This window comes from Xiphias gladius, chromosome 15, assembly GCF_016859285.1.
Source record: "Xiphias gladius isolate SHS-SW01 ecotype Sanya breed wild chromosome 15, ASM1685928v1, whole genome shotgun sequence".
NCBI classification, from domain to species: Eukaryota; Metazoa; Chordata; class Actinopteri; order Istiophoriformes; family Xiphiidae; genus Xiphias; species Xiphias gladius.
This window is the reverse complement of record NC_053414.1, coordinates 18643921-18661834: the sequence shown is the minus strand read 5'-3', so window position 1 is coordinate 18661834 and position 17914 is coordinate 18643921. Positions and strand designations below refer to the sequence as shown.

Sequence of the window (17914 nt, the reverse complement as noted above, 5' to 3'; positions counted from 1 at the left end):
TCCCCAAGAGTGAGGCCCCCTGGTGGGTGAGAGGATACTGATAAATTCCCAAGAATATGATGGGCTTCCCGGACGATGACAAGTTTTCCTCAACTGCATGTTTCAGATATCAAACTGACTGTTGTTTACATGTATGAGGCTAACAGAATACTTACTTTCTTTGGCGTTAGGGAAGGCTTCATCTACTCACTACATTCTCCTTCTGGGAAACCTCAATTTGCCACATATGTTGAAAAAGTCCAAACAATAAAAAGAGAATGAAAACTGTGTACACGGTTATAACGATCTGTTCCCCAGAAAGTGCTACAGCAAATAAATTTGATGGACAAAGTTCAAACTTAACCTTAGTGGTTAGATGGTGGCGCTATAACAGGCAACTTTACATTTTGGCAGGTAAAACCTATAATCTATGTTTCTTTCTCTTAGATTCTGTCGCTCAGGTTTAATCCAATACAAAAAAAAGGTAGTTTTAATTCCCCTAATTTTAATTTTAAGGTAAGTCTTTTTTTTTTCCATTGGCACTGTAGTCTGAGGATGGTGATCCTGATAAGTTTGGTTCAGAGATACCTCAGCAACTGCAAGATTAACAGGTTAACAGTTCCAGATGATGACTCTTGACAACCTGTTACTCTTGCATCTAGTATCACCATCAAATCCAAATTTCCGATGGACCAACGTTTTATTTCTAAAAACAAATGGCCAGAATTACATGAAATTATTTCCAGATATGTTTGGCCTCTAGAACAAGAATCAGGCATTCAATGAACCCCTGGCCCTAAGTGTAGCACTACCAGTATGCACCAACTCAAACACATTCATGCTCCCCAGAGGATTAAATCATTCTATTTTGATTACTGCATGACATTTTTTCTCTAGTACCCCCAATCAAGCACAGGTCAGAATGACACAAAGGAAATTCATCAATTAAATATGCATTTACTTTATAAAAAGCTAATCTATGACTTTGAACCATTCAGCTTGCTGTGTATTGGTAACGGTCCCTTCCTGACATTTCCTTTGAATCTAGGTTTACTTATCTCCATCCTCATGCAGCACGAACAGGGACACTGTTGCTTGCACATATAGATATTGTTATTTTTGTTGTTATCATATAGCAAAGCCTCCTAAAGATCAGATTGACAAAGTGTGTGTTGGCTTTGAAGATCAGGAAGAACAGGAACATTATGTGTCAGCATGAAAGATGTCAAATGTGAACAGGCTGTTTTGGCATCTCCTATACACACCAAAACAGAAATTATATGATACTGAGTCAGTGGTATTTGAATTGCAAATGAGCAGACTGACACGAAATGTACTGAAAATATTCATGCACCCCAGAGGATGAATCATTTCCATTTTTAACACTTTTGCCACATTCAGGCTCATATTTCACCTTTATACTCACAATATCACACTATAACATGCAAACTGCCATAAAAGTAACTGATCATTTTCATGATCCACGAGGACACACATTTTGTTATTTTAAAACTTGGGATTGTCATTGCCTTTCCTGTAATGTCCACCCCAGGCCTCCACGACAAACTTTTCATTTTTAGTCCCAGTACTTACAAGGATATTACATCTAAAACTCATCTGAATGTTGTTGTATTATGTTTGAATCTTTATTTCACAGAAGCACAGGTAGTTCTGCAAATGAGTTCTGCTATCAAGAAGGTGCTAGATAGCATCTTACTAAAAAATAACACAGATCTCATCAAAACAGCCCAGTTTTAAGAAGCAGTCATATAATCAGCAACCATTTCTAAAAAAAATTTCCGTAGGTTATTTTCAGTGTCATGATTGTGCCACAGGAAGTCAGAATCATACAGGAAACAGTATAAAATGCCCACCATTGCCTCTGGATGTGACTAAACCAAGTACATCTGGGCATTGTTATCTATAAGCATTTCAGCTGTTGTTAAGTTCTTTATTGAAGTCTATTCTTCATTCATAGAGCATCAAATCAAAATTTGAAAAAACGTTTGACACACAATCTACATGATTAGGCACGAGCATATGTGTAATATATTAAAATGTTACAGTTTGACAAATAAATCCTGGAACAATCTTCTAGCTGCAGTTACTGCGAAGATTGTTGTACATTTTAGCAGTCTACCTGGAGGCTTTGCTTTTGAGTCTTGACGCTAGTTTGCTTTAATGTAGAGAAGTGCTACATTTTTAACTTAATGTAAAGAAATTCTAAAATTGACATTGTACTTAAATTCACAGATTGTACAACTTTATGCTCTTTATTGACATGCTATTTTTTAAAAGCTCAGTCGACGGCAATTTGCTCAAAGACAAAACTGTAAATGAAACTGCGACATTTAAAGAAGACTAACTGACTTCAATCAGGGAGTCTCTTATATCTGTCCAGCATAAGCACCCTACTTACAGTTGGTGAGCATGTTGACGGGCAGAGCTAATGTCACTAGTATTTTTGTTTGTTGTAATACAACTGTGCTGTCTCACTTTTCAACAGCTATTTTATGGCTATGCAAAAGAATTGTGTGCTGGCCCTGGCTGTCACTATCATTCCATCATTGTCATTGTCATTGTCCACATTATTGTCCATTTTGTTATTTTGCACTGTTGCGCCCTCAGCTACCCTGGTAGGGAACTCTTCGATTTTTTTTCTCATAAACTTGCTACTTTTTTTTCTGGTGGGGTTTACTGGGGTCTTCTTGCTTTTACTGACGGGCCCTGACACACCATGGCAACATCCAGCGCCACTGGGCTGATGTTGAGTGTCTGTGGTTGTGTTTGTGGTTGTGTGGTTTTGTGGTGTGACTACCTCCGTTGCTATTAGTCCGCCTTTGTAATGGGCCTTTAGGCTAATTCAGGATGTTGAATTGAGGTTAAAGGCACGCTGTCTGTCAGCTGTCTGCTGGCTCTTCAGCATGCCTGATTTTTTAGTGCGATTTCTCCTTATAAATCACTTCCGCGTTTTCTTTCTCCTTCCACAAGCAAAATTTTAAACACCGCCAGTACCAGCTTTTTGGTCAGACATATTCTCAACTCCAATTGCAATAGTATCAGAATATTATTTAAGCATATTGTTTGCATATGGAATACAGAATGCTAACTGGTAATTTCCTCTCAATAAAATTCTTTCACGAGTTGTGTTGGAGTGTATAAGCGTAATTTGCCTCCAACATGCAGGACCTTGCAAGATTGTGTTGTCTTTGCTCCAGAAATACAGTGACAGGTTCTGTGGGTTGTCCCCACATGACATCCTTCAATTTGGAGATCTTTTTTTTTTTTAAATGGTGCTCCTTTTTTGTAACACAATTGTCTATAGAGCAGCAACATATGTGCGATAATCCCATGTTGACTGAAAATGTTATGACCATTGTTTCTTTCTTCAGCTTCTGTAAGCCAATGTAAAAAATTTAAACCTGTCATAAGAAAAGAGATAGAGACACAAAGGTTGAGCACTCTATGAAAGTAAGATGAGTTGTGAGCATTGTAAAAAGAAGCGGCTTAAGAGACCATTTGTTTTCCCAGTGAAACCTTACAAAGTTAAAGTTTAAATGTAAAAAGGTTTGTTAACCATCTAAAAGCCTTTAATCAGCATGTGATTAAATCCAAAAAATCGGATCGTAATAATAATATGGCAGCAATGGAGTTTTTGAATGTCTAACCCGTTTTTCCTGTTCATCTCTTCTTTGTACTATACAAGAAAAGAAAAAATGCAATAAAAAAAAGGAACCAACGAAAACGAGGCGTTTACATAGTTCATCTGACACCGCGGAATTCCTGCAAAAATATAGCTAAAATTTTTCGAAAGTATTAAGCAATAAATATCAAAGTATTCCGATTAGTATGGGATTTTTTTGTGCAAAAACCTATGTACGAATTCTTCAACCGCTGCGACGACTGTGTGTACTTGTTTGTTTTTCACCATCTACAGATGATTCTGAAAAGTGAATCACCAAACACACACAGGGTTTTAAAGCAGTTCTGGTTGTATTATTGATCTTCAGGCTACTTCATGTATTAATCTTGCTTTGTGTGCTGCCTGTGGTCTGCAAGAGCCCTGCCATATTGAAAAATATACATGCTATTGATTCCATAGAGGCACTAGAGTACAGTATCCTAGCTGAATTTGTTCGCACGTGTATGTGACAAAAGATACTCAAGCTTTTTTCTGTTAGACTAGCACTGCAGACCTTGCCTGATGTGTGCGAGAGTGTATGAGAGAAAGAGAGAAAAGCACAGGGCAAGGGAGAGCGCAGCTACCCTACCAACTCTCACTCCTGATCACATGGATTTTGGTGTATGAACATATAACTTGCAAAGGACTATCCACGATGACACAGACTACAGTAGGTGCAAAGGTTTAGGCTATTCCTAGTTGAAAGGAACAAACATATTAACGCTTATGATCAGAGAATCACCGTAGTCTGCCCTCTACTGGCCTGCTGGGAAACTACAAGTTTCATACACACAAGTCAACAAAATGGCTGACCTGTTTAATGTTGTATAATGTCAGAAGACAGCTAAAAACTACAGATGAAATGTTGTTCATTAATGTAATGGATTAGATTTTTAGGAAGGTGACAATAACAGGATCTTGTCTTTTGAGAATGCATTAAATAAAAGTTTTTTTTTAAATTCTTACTTACTTACTTATTACTTACTTATTTATTACTATTTTAATTATGTTTTATCCCAGGCTAAGACAATGGGTTAGTATTCTCCCTTTAATCCTTGGTTGGACCGTTTCTTGTACCAAGAGTGGCATCTTAAAAATCATCTGTAACCAAATCGCAAACCACTCAAAAGGTCACTCAAATGTTGGGTACTTGAACACAGACAGGACAATTCAAACACACCAACATTAGTATGATGCCTAAGCTACAAAGCTTCAATGACACCAGAGTCTGTAGCTAAGTTTGCAGACCATTTTTCAGACTGTTGTACCACTGACTCCTCCTCCAGCGTATAATCCCTCCCCCCTCAGACCGGGTTTCTGTCTGTCGTGGACAGATCACACCCCCCCTCCCTCTCCATGCTAATGTTCTGGCTCCTTGTTGTCCCTACTTCCTAACGTCGGCTCTGTGAGGTTGTTTCAACCACACTGCAGTTTGGTTGCTCCAGGCAGAGCTGCTGCTGCTGCTGTTGCTGTTGCTGCTCTAAAACATACTTGTGTTCGTCCTGCCAGGTCCTCCATACAAAACCGATCTAACACGTTCTGAAGCTGTGCATACCTACCTCTCCGGCTTTAGCTACCGACTTCAGCACCGCCGCAAGTGGAGAGACTGAAAAAAAAAAAAAAAAAAAAAACTGAAGGAAACCACCGTTCAGGTCGCGACGGTTGGTCAACGCGCAAATTGCCGTCTGTCGACCAACCCCCGCCGACACCGACGGCTGACGTACGGTTATGGTGGATTTTTTTTTTGTGCACGAAAAGAGGAGGAGTCTATCTGCGAGCGAAACGGGAGAGCAGTCGCTTGAGTCCGCGAACGCACAACTACACAGTTGTTGTTGGGGCACAGCGCACTAGTTTTCCTGATGAATGTTTAAACCGGCGGGCTTGATGCTCCACTAATACCACATCCTGACTGCAACGGTTGTACTGAACAGGAGAGCACGACAGCGGAAGGAGGTGGAGGAGACAGTCGGCGACAGACCGAGACTGAAAATCGCGGGAACATCGCTTGGCGACGCGAAGAGTCGGTGACTCGAGGTATTGCAGTTAGCATGCTAGCCAAGTAGCTTTCACTTGCTATTTTATTTAACTAAAATAGATAATATGCTTCTTAGGGCTTGGTCTTATACATATAAACATTTTGTCACGAATTACATCAATTTTTTTTTTCCTTTTTTGGTATGTGGATGGCACATTTTACATTTAGCCTTACAAGTTGAGATTTCAGCGGGCGTAGAAAATAACGTTAGCTAGCACTCGCAATGATAGCTTAATGAATAATATTTTAATAATGTTTAAGTAATAGAATTTTTTTCTTTTTACTTTAACAGTAAAAAGATTTTTACAAAGAGCTAAAATCACAACTGACATCGCCCTGAAATTGTGTCTTTTGTGAAAGTAGTCTCGCGAGTTTCACAAGCATGAAAATTGCTTTTATAAAATCACTGGTTTGAATGAATGAATGAATTTTAAATTTATACTACATTAAATAATACATTAAGTTATTTTTTCTTATTACACAGGTAATGTGTCCTTTGTTTTTTTATGTAAAAAAAAATTCTCGTACTCTCGTATACAAATAGCTGCTCTTAAAACATGACACTGTTATGTGCTATCTTGGTTGAAGAACGCGTTTACAAAAAATACATACACAAGCCATATCAACAAAAAGAAAAAACTGACCCAGTTCTTGGATTATTCAGGTATGAGACACCCTCACACAAGTCATGTTGGCTGTAGTCTGATACAAGTAGTCAGATACTTTGTAATGTGTTTCAGTGACTTCCCCATGTAGCAACTGGAAATATACATCTTTGTCTTGGATTGAACCTCACTAAAGTCTCAGAGGTCCAACCCTACCAAGTCGATGAAGCGACCATGTCGTGCTAAAACAAGCAGCAGGCACATACAGCATACTGCAGAGGTGACAGTTTGGGGGAGGGGCAAAAGGAAAGACAGATTTTGATGAAGTACTAGTCCACCCTGAGATAATAAAAATAATAAATTATCCTTATCACTTTAATTATCGCCCTCTGTAGAGATTTAATAAAGACTTTTTGGCTTCTTTTACATACTTCTATGATTTAATGCAGATCATTAGTAAGTATCCCCAGAATGAAAATCAAAACTAAATTGAAGCCTAAATAGCAAAGAATACAAAAATGGTCTGTAATGAAGAGGAAACTGCTGCATTCACTACATTGTGCAGTTAAACCCCCCTTTTGGTCTAATATGGTACAGCCCAGTAATTTTCCATGCACCACACTGTCCTAGAATGTGGGTGTGGCTTAATGTCAATGGTAATACAAGAGTTGAGTAGTTTTTCTCTTGACCCTGTCTTGTGGGTCTCTAAAAGAGGGAAAAAAAAGTGGACTTTTTTGATTTAGGTAAAGTGATGTACAGATAAGTGACCAAGTTAGTATTTGCTGTTTGACCCTGAGAGGAATAAGTCAGCCACAGTTTGGGGAATTTGGCAGTCAGCAGTAACTGAACTGTTTCATCATATTCATGATGTTTAAAAAAAATTGTACTTGATTTAGTCCATACAAAGTGAGGTGTTTCAGGTTTGCTTTTACCTTTTGGAACATGGTACAGACCTGTTTCTAGTTTCACCTCCCCCACTTCACCCAGTGGCAGTGCTCACATGGTGCACTTGTAATTCATTACACAGTCTGTTTTTTCTGCTGAAGAGGAAGCAGCCCTGAAAGGCTCCACCTACATTTTTCAAAAGCTTTCGTGTAGATGTTAGGAGTAGTTATTTTTCTTAAATTTGTTTAACCTCTTATCCAGTACAATTGATGAGAATTTCCTATTGATCGTACAGCTGCTGCAACAATTTGCAGAGCTAGCTGCCCTCAAATAGATACTAAATGAGAATGTAGGAAAAAATTAGGTTCTGTCTGGCTATAGTTTAAATGTGAGACCTCTACATGTCTTACATGTGGAGAAAAAGAGGAGTCTTTGTGCTTGGCAGCAGCACCTTTCTCAAACCTGGTTTATACATGTTTGTTGCCAAATGTAAGTCAGTGCTGTGCAGCTGTTGGCCCTTGACCCACCATAGGACCATGGAAACCCCAAGTATTTTGTGTGTGTATGATCAGTTATACATATCCTTGGTTTAATTCAACCACATAAATGAGATTCATGTGACTCTGAAATGTACATTAAGCGTTAGTAAAAAGGGAAGTATAATACCTTTCATTTCATCTGAGTTGCGTCTTTGTCACATTAGCTCATTGGTAGATGTTAGGGAGCAGATGGTTTTCTTGCCAGATGTTCTGTAATTCTAACTTTTATGATTACACTTGATGGATGAGAAACCATCCATTTCATTAGAGAGCTAGAGTATATACCGCATAGTGGAATCTGTGAAAATGTCATGTTGTAGGCTTATACAGCTTTTCACTGTTTCCAACACATGTAACAAACTGCATATGTACTTTTCGAATACTGTTGGGATTAAGGCTCATTCTGTAATATTATTTATTTGTGAATTCCAAAGTGTGTCTAATATGCAACATAAAAACATGCCTCCATCAGCATGTAACTATTGATTAAAATGTTAACACAATCCTTGTTTTTTTTACTATATAGATTAGAACTAAATTTACTTGCAGTATTGATTAGTTTTTCTGTGATGTAAAAAAAAAAACAATCTGCAGTTTGTGTATTTCTGATCCTAATTTAAACGTTCGGCCATGTTTTAATGCCATTTTTACAAACATTCAAGATGTAAATCGGTTTTGGAGTGATAGTTGGTTCCGATCCTCTATTTTTTATTTTGATTATAACAAAATCAATTCCTAAAATTTCTCTTTTGTTTCTAAGTTTTTCTAGCCATTCCAAGTCCATAAAAACCGGTTCCAGCCAGTTCCAGCCGGTTTCTTTGCTTCAAGCTGAAATTGAGAGTGATAAGAAATATGATCTCGCTTCACTCTCAAAATGCCCAGTGTTTGTTATTCATCATTTATATCTTCCCATATCTTGACAATGAGAAAGACTGACTTATTTTAAATGAGTGTTTTTTATTTCACACATAGGCCATAATAAATTAGTAAAGCCTACATATTTGTGTGTCTATTTTGAGAGGGCCCTATTACTCTCATTTTATACTAATTTGAGATTTTTATGGACTACACTAATGCTTATAACAAGTATACATGCAACGCATTGACAATTCAGTTATGTTCGAAATAAAGTGTAAAATTGTCTTTTAAACCTGTTCAAAATTTCTCAAAAAATGTTATACTCATAAGTCACTTTAAAAGACAATTTCAGTGATTTTTCATTGTTTATGGTTTTAGAGAGGTTAGGACGAGAGCAGAAATCTTACAAATACGTTCAGGCTTGTGTATACATACACATACAGTATGTCTCCTACCACTCCCAAGGCTTTGCGCAGTATGTTTCAGTGTATTAGCTCCATTCATTTAGTCATGAGAGCCCACTGCCTGAATTTTTAGTGCTTAAGCAGTCTCCTCTGCACAATGTTGCGCTATTTATCACTAGTTAGCCTCTCTCCAACATGCACCTTCTTATGTTGAAAATGCGATTGCAATTTAACATGTCGCCTGCATGTCAGAATAAGTGCTCAACTCATGGTAGCAATCTTTCTAAGTTGAATCTAGTAACATTTCTGAAACACTTCTAAACATGACAAGCCTAAATTGCCGTTTGATTAATGGAAAGGCCGCAGCAGGTAAAACATGCACAGAGAGAAATTCAGTGTCTTTTTGTTCGCCTTACTAAAAACACTATTAATTATAACTAAGTTATCATCTACTTTTTGCACAAAGGAAATAAAATCTGTTTCATGAACCACAAATCTCAGCGAATGAGCCAATTTTAAGTTGTTGTTGGGATTCTTCTCATGTCGGATCAGTCTTTAAAAAGGACTTTTTTTCTCTTGCAGTGTAAGGAAAAAGAAGAAAAGGTACAAGAAAAAAGACATCCTTGTAAAACCACAGCAATAATCAGACCATCTTTGTCCCCTCTATTTTCAGTTTTTACTGATGCAAACTACATGGACGAATTAATGAATATGCAGCAAAATGCATACAGCATTTAAGCTAGCAGGAATTTAACAAGAGTCCTAACTTAGCATTTTGTCATTCCATGCGTGTGTGCTATGTATGCTGTTGGTCTTTACATAATACGCAGGAGATTTCTCTATGTAATAGATGATGAAAATTAATGATACAATTTATTAATAGATTCAAAGTGAGAAGAGAAGGGCTCACACTCATTAACTACACCTTTCTTCCTTCATTTCCTTCATATAATTTATTTTCAACTCAGTGTTGTACACCAGATGCAGGTGGTGGCTTTGTCAGGAAATATTGTGTCATGTCTTTATAAAGCCGTGATGAAAATGTATGTAACAGACACCAATGTTTGAATCACAAAAAGCAATCACTTTGATAGTCTACACATGTGAGTGGAAATTAAAGTGTGTGAATGTGATAAATTATATAAGTACACTAATGGGAGCGACTCTGAGTTTAGAATCCAAGGCTGGCAAAATACACAGATTTGCAAATAATACAATGCTAACAAAACAGTTATCTCTCTTCTCTCTTTCTTCTTAGCAAAGTGCAGTGTACAAAAATGCAGCTGCCGACCGGTCATATCAGCTATCGCTAATTAACTTAATTCTGTAAATAACTTGATGACGAGCAGCCAGTGTCTGTACTTAGTCAGAGGTCCAAAAAGGTCCAAAAGTTTGAGGGAAAGTGGTCTCAGACTTTTGGAGGAGTCTTTGTGCAATTAAGTATCGGATTGAAAAGCAGATACCCAATATCAAAGGATTGTCGGGATCGTGCCTAAAATAACTTAATCAGGACATACCTAGCTAATGTTGATACATAGCAATTTCAGCAAGGCTAAACTGTTCCCACTATTAATAGGATGCTGCTACGAATCAAGTGCCACGGCCTCAGTAAAACACAACCTTACCTGAATAGCCTGTAGTAGTGTAAAAGTATGATAGAACACAAAAAACAAATTTTTGCCTTGCATTATTTGCGTGAATTTGACAACTGGAATGTTTGTACAGTCTGTGTTTATTTGTCCCAACCACATACCGGCTGTACAGATGTTAGCTGTAAGTTAGTTTGCAACGTATACACACACAAGAGTGAGCGTTTGTGTGCGTTTCTGTTGCAGCTCATCCTCTGACTGATCTCAGAACTCACCAGAAACTCTAATGACCAGTTCGGATTCAAAATTTATAGTCTACAAGTGCATCACACCGTTTGAATTAGTTTACCTTGTTGTCCAGCAGAGGGTGCTCTTAAAATGAACTTGAGCGTGACTGATTGCGTGTCCTGTTGATTTATCAGTAAATTAAGCTAATAAATAAAAACGGAAGAGGATATTAGGGAGCAAAGCAGTGCCAACTGGATAATCACAACACTGAAGCATCTGAAAAGCAGGGTGTGGAAGTATGTTGGGTTTTTCAACGTAAGTGACAAAACAAAGATAAAGCTGTTTGCTGACTTTGTGAAAAGCACTGCCTTACTCTACAATTATAACACATCTGAGGATTCACTTACTGATGCAACACAAGTGGGGTAGTGGAAGCACCAGAAACAAGTGGCGCAATGCCAACTGTACAACCTCTTCTGACTGCCTACTTTTCGCAACACTCACCCTAAGGACTCTTGCTAGATCCCATAAAAAGGCCATCACTGGTAAGACAGTAAGCACTGATAAGTTAGCAAGATTTATACGCAAGGATATGTGCCACAGTTGTATGAATCCACACTGGAAAAACAAATGGATTGTGTTTGAATTAGTTCGAAACTAATTATGTGACAGTTAGAATTCGCTCAAATGTGATTTTTCGAAAAAGTGAAAGCTCTATTCTGTATGCCTGTGCCATCTTCACTTCAGCTGGCAGCACCTTGTGCGACATCTTTTCATGCCCGCTGGCATCTTTCCATTTTTTTTGTATGCCATTGTGCCTTATCTAAAATTTGCTTTGCTTTCTGTCTGAACACACCTTTTAGTGTGTATATCTCTATGGTTATGTCAATCCATGTTTGTGACGATGGTCTTAAGGGTTAGGCATGCTTGAAACAAACCACACATGAAGAGAAAAGTGTTTATACTTGTTCCAAATGGCCACCCTTGAAGGCAAGGCAAAAAAAAAAATTAGAGGCTCTTCCAGCTGCATCACACTGCTGTCCTGATCTCTTTCCACCATGGCTTTTGGAGGTCTTTGTAGTCTTGACGATGTATTGTTCAGATGTGGATAAGTGCATTTACTTCCAGACAGTTTCTCTTCAAAGGCATTCATGGTGTTGCACCTAGTTTTACTCATAAAAGGGAGAGAGCTTGAGCATCCTGTGAATTCTCCTCACAATGGCAAATCGCGGCATGAAGTGGGTGTGAATGTCAGCTTCAGAAAGTTACAAAAATTGGAAAAAAACCCCAAACAGTTACAACATCAGAAATGTGCGATCTGGAGTAACATGCTATAACAGCACTGTTGACAATACCAAGTATTGTAAGACCATGATTAGATAGAAGGGATTGTTGCAAAAATTTGTCTCCGCTGTATTTAACATTAAACATTAAAACAGAGTTGCTAGCACACCTAAAGTCAGAGCTGGCAGCAATTTGGTCAAGCTTGGACATGTCTCTTATAAGGTTGTCTTATTTGGAGTTTTCTGCAAGGTTGAGCTGTCTGAAACATGTCTCTCTTTGGGTGGTTGGCACTGTTGTTGATTCCTGGAGCCTGGAGCCAGCACCCAACTTTTTGGCTCGTTGTTCTGCCAAAGAGTCAAATGCTAGGCAACTGGGCATGGTAGTTCCCCAGCAACTGTTCCTTCATGTAATCTATACCTGTGTGTAAGCAAGTTGCAATGTTGGATGATGGTTACGACTAGAGATGCAGCAATTAGTTGAACAAACGCATTGTCAGTCTCATTTTTCTTTGCTGGTGGTGTATTGGGAACAGCGTACTCCCACAAAGCTGGATTAAAACCTGAGTTACGCCTGAATTGAAGCCATCGACAAAGCTGAAGCGTAGAGAAACAGAAGGATTTCCTGTTGTTAGTCATGTAATATGCTTGCTGTCTCTTGCTTAGTTACAACTCAGCACCAACAAACTGGTCTCACCTCAGTAGGGCCACTAACTTATGTTAGCATTGCAACATATGGCTACAGTAGGTAGAACTACAGAGACAAAGACACTAGTTCGCTGGCCAGGTTTTGGTCACTCTACCTTTTTTTGACCAGTAGAAAGACACACGCAAAGCAAAAAATAAGACTGCTAATGAGGACAGTATCCTATGAAAATGACGGTCATCAATGATGGAATAATAATAATAATTATAATAATAGAAATAATAATACAAAATTGTTAGCAGTGTTTTGTGTGTACTTTGTGACTTAAAGGTGTCCGTCGGTTGTCCATCAAAGCAGCTGTCTAGACTGGCGTGCATGATGTCTCATGTATGCGGTACTTATGAGGCTTGATTTGGCTTGAGATTCCCAGATGAATAAGTACAAAAGATGAGCAACTGTGTTGATACAAATCTTGTTCTGCATATAAAGCTGAAGGAGAGTTGACAAGTTGATGTGCATGTGTGCTGAGTTCAATAAAAAAACCGTGGGTGCGGATTTTGATACAAATATCATACAATGATGGTGTCTGGCAGATGCTTTTGGTCAAACTGACTTACAAAAAGTGCATTCAAACTCGATAGGAAAAAGAGCAAGGCCAACCTGTCCTCAGAGTGACAGTGTGGCTAGTCACCAAAAGGCTGAGGCATGTCATGGTTGTGCTGGAGTGGAAGTTTGACCATCACATGCCGGTAGGAAGGCTGAGGCATGTCATGGTTGTGCTGGAGTGGAAGTTTGACCATCACATGCCGGTAGTAAGGAGTAGTGCCCTTCGCTGCCCTGAGGGCTAGCCCAAGAGTGTTGATCTGGATGCGCGCTAGAAACAGGGATCCATCATAGTAAACAGAAAAGGAAAGTGTTGTGGGGAAACTTGGGGAAGATGAAAATGAGATGGGCGGCAGCATTCTGGACAAGCTCCACTTGGTAGGCCAGGTGTCAGATGCAGGGACTTCCATAAGGAGGGAGTCTAGGCATGAGCTGACAAGCACCTGCATCTGCACCTGGCAACACCACTATTAAAGAAGAGCGAAGTCTGATGTTGTCTATGGGAGTGGGCTACTGCTGTGATATTTGATGGATGTAATGAGAAGAATATCGGGGGGTCGTCAGCATAGCAGTGGTAGGAGAAGCTCAAATGTGAATTTACACTGATAGAAAATGACTCTTAGAACAAGTGGACCACTTTCACTTTGCAGCTCTTTAACCACATGATAAAACCATCTTGCACAGGAACATACTCTAGCTAAGATCATCGATTTTCCTTTATCCATGCAACTAATGTTAGCAAGCAAGTTAGCTTACTTGTTATGCTACGGTTACCTGCAAGAGCACCAGTAACAGCACAAGTGCTCGTCCATAGGGCAGTAACAAGTTCAAACTGTAAGTGTGCCATCTGCTTGAACCACAATGCAAACTAATACAAACAGTTTGTTGCATTTATATACTGTAAACCTTGAGTTTGAACAGGTCATTAAAGTTCAAATATTTAATTATTTCCTATGTTTGAAAGTTCAAATTTCAAATAAAAAGTGGCATCCCTGGTGGTCCAGTGGAGTGCTTGAGAGAGAAGTTCAAATTCTCCATGTTTTCTCTCCTACACACACCTTGCCAATTGCTGCGTGAAGTGGGCACGTTTTTCAAATTCTCGGTTTTGGAAAGTTAGAAAAATTGCCTACCCTCGAATTCTGACGTTAAAAAGGTTTGGGGAAAGGGAGTTCCGGGAAAGGGAGTTTCAGAGGCAAATCTGAAAAACTCTTAGTTTAAAGCATACTGACGCCTTAAATGTGATTGAGCGACACACATTGTTGACATGCATATGCACATCAGGGCGACTATATAGGACATCATTTAAACCAACATGAATTTTTTTTTTTTTATCTCATAAAACTAATGGCCAACACAAGTCTCTGCTCTGAGAAACTCTCTTAAAGATAAATTTTAAACTCTGAGAAATATGGTTATACCAATTCCAAATGTTTGTATGTCTCTGGTGTCTAAGATGGTGATGAGGTTTGTTATTATTATTATTATTGTCATGTAGAAAATGGTAGCTCGGTAATACTCACGAGACATTGATCTAAATTAACATTCACCAAGTGTTGCAAATAAATATTCCTGAATTACAAAAATGCGTTATCCCTTGCAGATTAAAAGAAATCAAAGACAAGAGAACAAAACAGCAGGTAGAAAAGCAACAGATGTCACATATTTTTAACAAAATAGAGTAACAAGAGACAGTCATAAGCAGGCAAAGGCAGCCGTGTTCATGTTAAAAGGGATTCTTTCTGCACTAACTGCGAATAGCAGCAGCAGCCATTTTGTGCTGTAGCCTTCACTGCAAACAATCCATCAAAGGGAAAGGAGTGGGGGTGGGGAAAGTGTAGGGTAGGCTAGCTTGTTGACTAAATCATTAAATTCAGGATATGTTAGTTGTTTGTTATGACTGTTTGTCACAGAAAACAATCTATTTTGCTCATGGGTATTTTCTACTCATGTTCAAATGTTTGTTTTAGGCAGAGAGGGGGGAAAAAGCAGCTTATAGCATTGGATTTACCCTTTCATAAAAATATCATAATTCTTTGCCTTGAATTTCATGTAACAAACTTCTGAGAAATGTGCCACATTTAGACAAAATAATAGATGAGTTATTGCTACAGAACCAAATAAAATTTGATTGAATAGCTCAGGGACAATGAGCTGCTCTTTCAGGGCCAGGGGTAGAATATATGCCAATTTAGGAGAACTAGAATCCACTGAAAATGTTTTTCTGTTCATCACAGGCTAATTTAGTTTTGAACCTCTAGCTACAGAGCTCGAATTGTTTCCAGAGCTTTGAATTTGTCATTCACCTCTCTAGCTCCCTCCCTTGTTGGTGAGAACACCCTTCTGTTGCAATGGTTTAATCCGTGCTTGGCTGTCAAACTCCAGACTGGAGCAGACTGCTGGTATGGGGGAGGGGTGTTGGCGCTCTGTGTCAGGCTGTGGACTTAGATCTGACTGTGTGGTGCTAGCTATAGCACATTCGATATGACTGTAGTTACTCCAGAGATGTTCTTTAGGTTGTCAGAGGTTTATCTAACAAAACAGCAAATGCATGCAGATATTTCAGTTCTGAAATTAACCAAAGGTGTTTAATTGGTATGTTTTCAGGGAACCTGGGTAAACTTCATTTTTCACATGGTGTTTTTTGTTTTGTCTGTAGTGTGCTGGTCAATATTAACTTGCTTTTTTTTTTGTTTTTTTGGGGTTTTTTTTCGAAAAGCCATGACATGAGCCTCCCTCAGCAGCGCATGACTAAAGAATAATCACCATGTGCTTGATTCACATGGAAACTCCTGGTTTTGCCTGCCCCCACCCCCTCCCTATTTTTCTTCCCCTTTTTCCTTCTACCCAGCCTTTGCTAGTCTCCACATAGTTTAAAGAAAAGGAAAAAAAAACAAATCACGCGTACAGCGCGTGGGCATTGGTAGGCTAAGAAGCAATGCTTTTATACCATTGCTGAACAGTTTAAAATTTAGCTAGTCTAACATGTAAAGGGAAAACACGCACCTGAGTGGATGGAAAATGGGACACAAATAGACATACATGAAGGAATGTCACAGGAAAGATCAATAATCAGCTGCTGCTTAGTCAGTCTTACTTATTGTTAAGTACTTATTCTTACTCAGTCTTGGCTCCATCTAGTTTCTTACTTGAGAAATAGCTGCAAGCATAAAACTGTCTGATTATATGGGAAAGCATGAAAAAAGACTGCAGTAGGTGGTAGATGTATGGTGTGTTGTCGAAGTGTTAATTTTTCTGGAGGCCATTATATGAGGTCCAATGTGAACATAAGATCAATTCCACTTCACCATGATATTCAATTGTATGATTCATATTTACCTTGCCAGGCAGTTCAGTTTATTTGCGTGTGTCTATTAATTGTTTGATGTTGAATGATTGAGCTACTGTACAGGCAAATCAGCTTGCATTGTCGCACAAATGATGACACTTGCTAATAGAAGGTATCACTGTTAAAATCTTCTATAAGACCATTTTTCTCTTGGAAATATTGAAAGATTACATCTACTTGAACAAATTTCTCCTTTTAACAATTTTTAGTCCCTTATATCCACAGTCCTGAGAGTCGTGATATCATTAAGATACAATAACCTCACGCTATCTGTCTGTCTCTTTATATATTTATTTAACAGTTTTCAAGGAGTCTCGCTGCTTGTGGGATTTCACATTTGAGTGCATCCATTAAAATACTTTCTATACCTCTTACCCTGTTCAGGGTCATGAGAAACTGAGAGTTTCCAGTCCATCAGACATGGATGTCCTTGGACAGTGATTAGAAAGTGACACTGATTAGAAAGTGGAGTCCCCAGGGAGAAATGCAAAGAAAAAAAGGATGGAAGAAAGGCCCAATGTCATTAAATCTAGGAGGGTGCTTACATAAAGGGGCTTTACATTGCCCAGCATAGAGACCTATCCTGATCACTTTGATCACAAACTCACTGCTTGAAATAAGAGACTAGACTGAGACTAGACTGACCGTAATATGTTTCTCAAAAACAGCCTGTACAATTAAGTCAAATAAGTCAGTATCACTATTAGGGATTCTATGTTCAAAATAGGAAATACAAACAGCCTTTAGCAGCGGACAGAGCAAAGTTAACGTGATGACGAATGCTTCAGCCCTTTGCAAACAATTAAAATAGAGTGAGGCTCTGATTTGTGTAACAGCTACAGAAGTAAGCTACCTGCTTTAGGAGAATCGTGCGAAGTTTGCTTTTGTTTCATTCAGCTAAATATTCTGGTGTATCCATTGACAGAATTAAAATCTCTTTGTGAGTTTTATGCACATAGGAGTTATTTCCAATGTTGTGGTGCTGCTGTAACATGATAAGATGTACTAGATATAGCAGGCTCTAAAGGCTCAGTGTGGCTGCGCACAGCAGACCAGGTGGCCATTTTGAGTTTCAGTGAATCCAGATGCAGGCAGTGAGGGTGGGGGTGGAAAGACTGCGCACTGTGCGCAGTAATGTTGGAATGCAGGCTCTGCTCTCACTGGCTGACACCTTTTTTCTACTCAGTATTTAGCCTCCGTAGAAATGTCTAACATTAGATAACTGTTCATTTCTT

General features: G+C 38.7%; 1 protein-coding gene across 1 annotated transcript in view; it reads left to right on the top strand.

Moving 5' to 3' along the window:
• Positions 1 to 5031: 5031 nt before the first annotated feature.
• LOC120800163 (activating transcription factor 7 interacting protein) overlaps positions 5032 to 17914 on the top strand; it is a 30965-nt gene continuing 18082 nt past the window's right edge. Inside the window, exon 1 of the mRNA XM_040146040.1 lies at positions 5032 to 5695. The gene's annotated coding sequence lies outside the window, so the exon portion shown is untranslated. The remainder of the gene's footprint in view (positions 5696 to 17914) is intronic.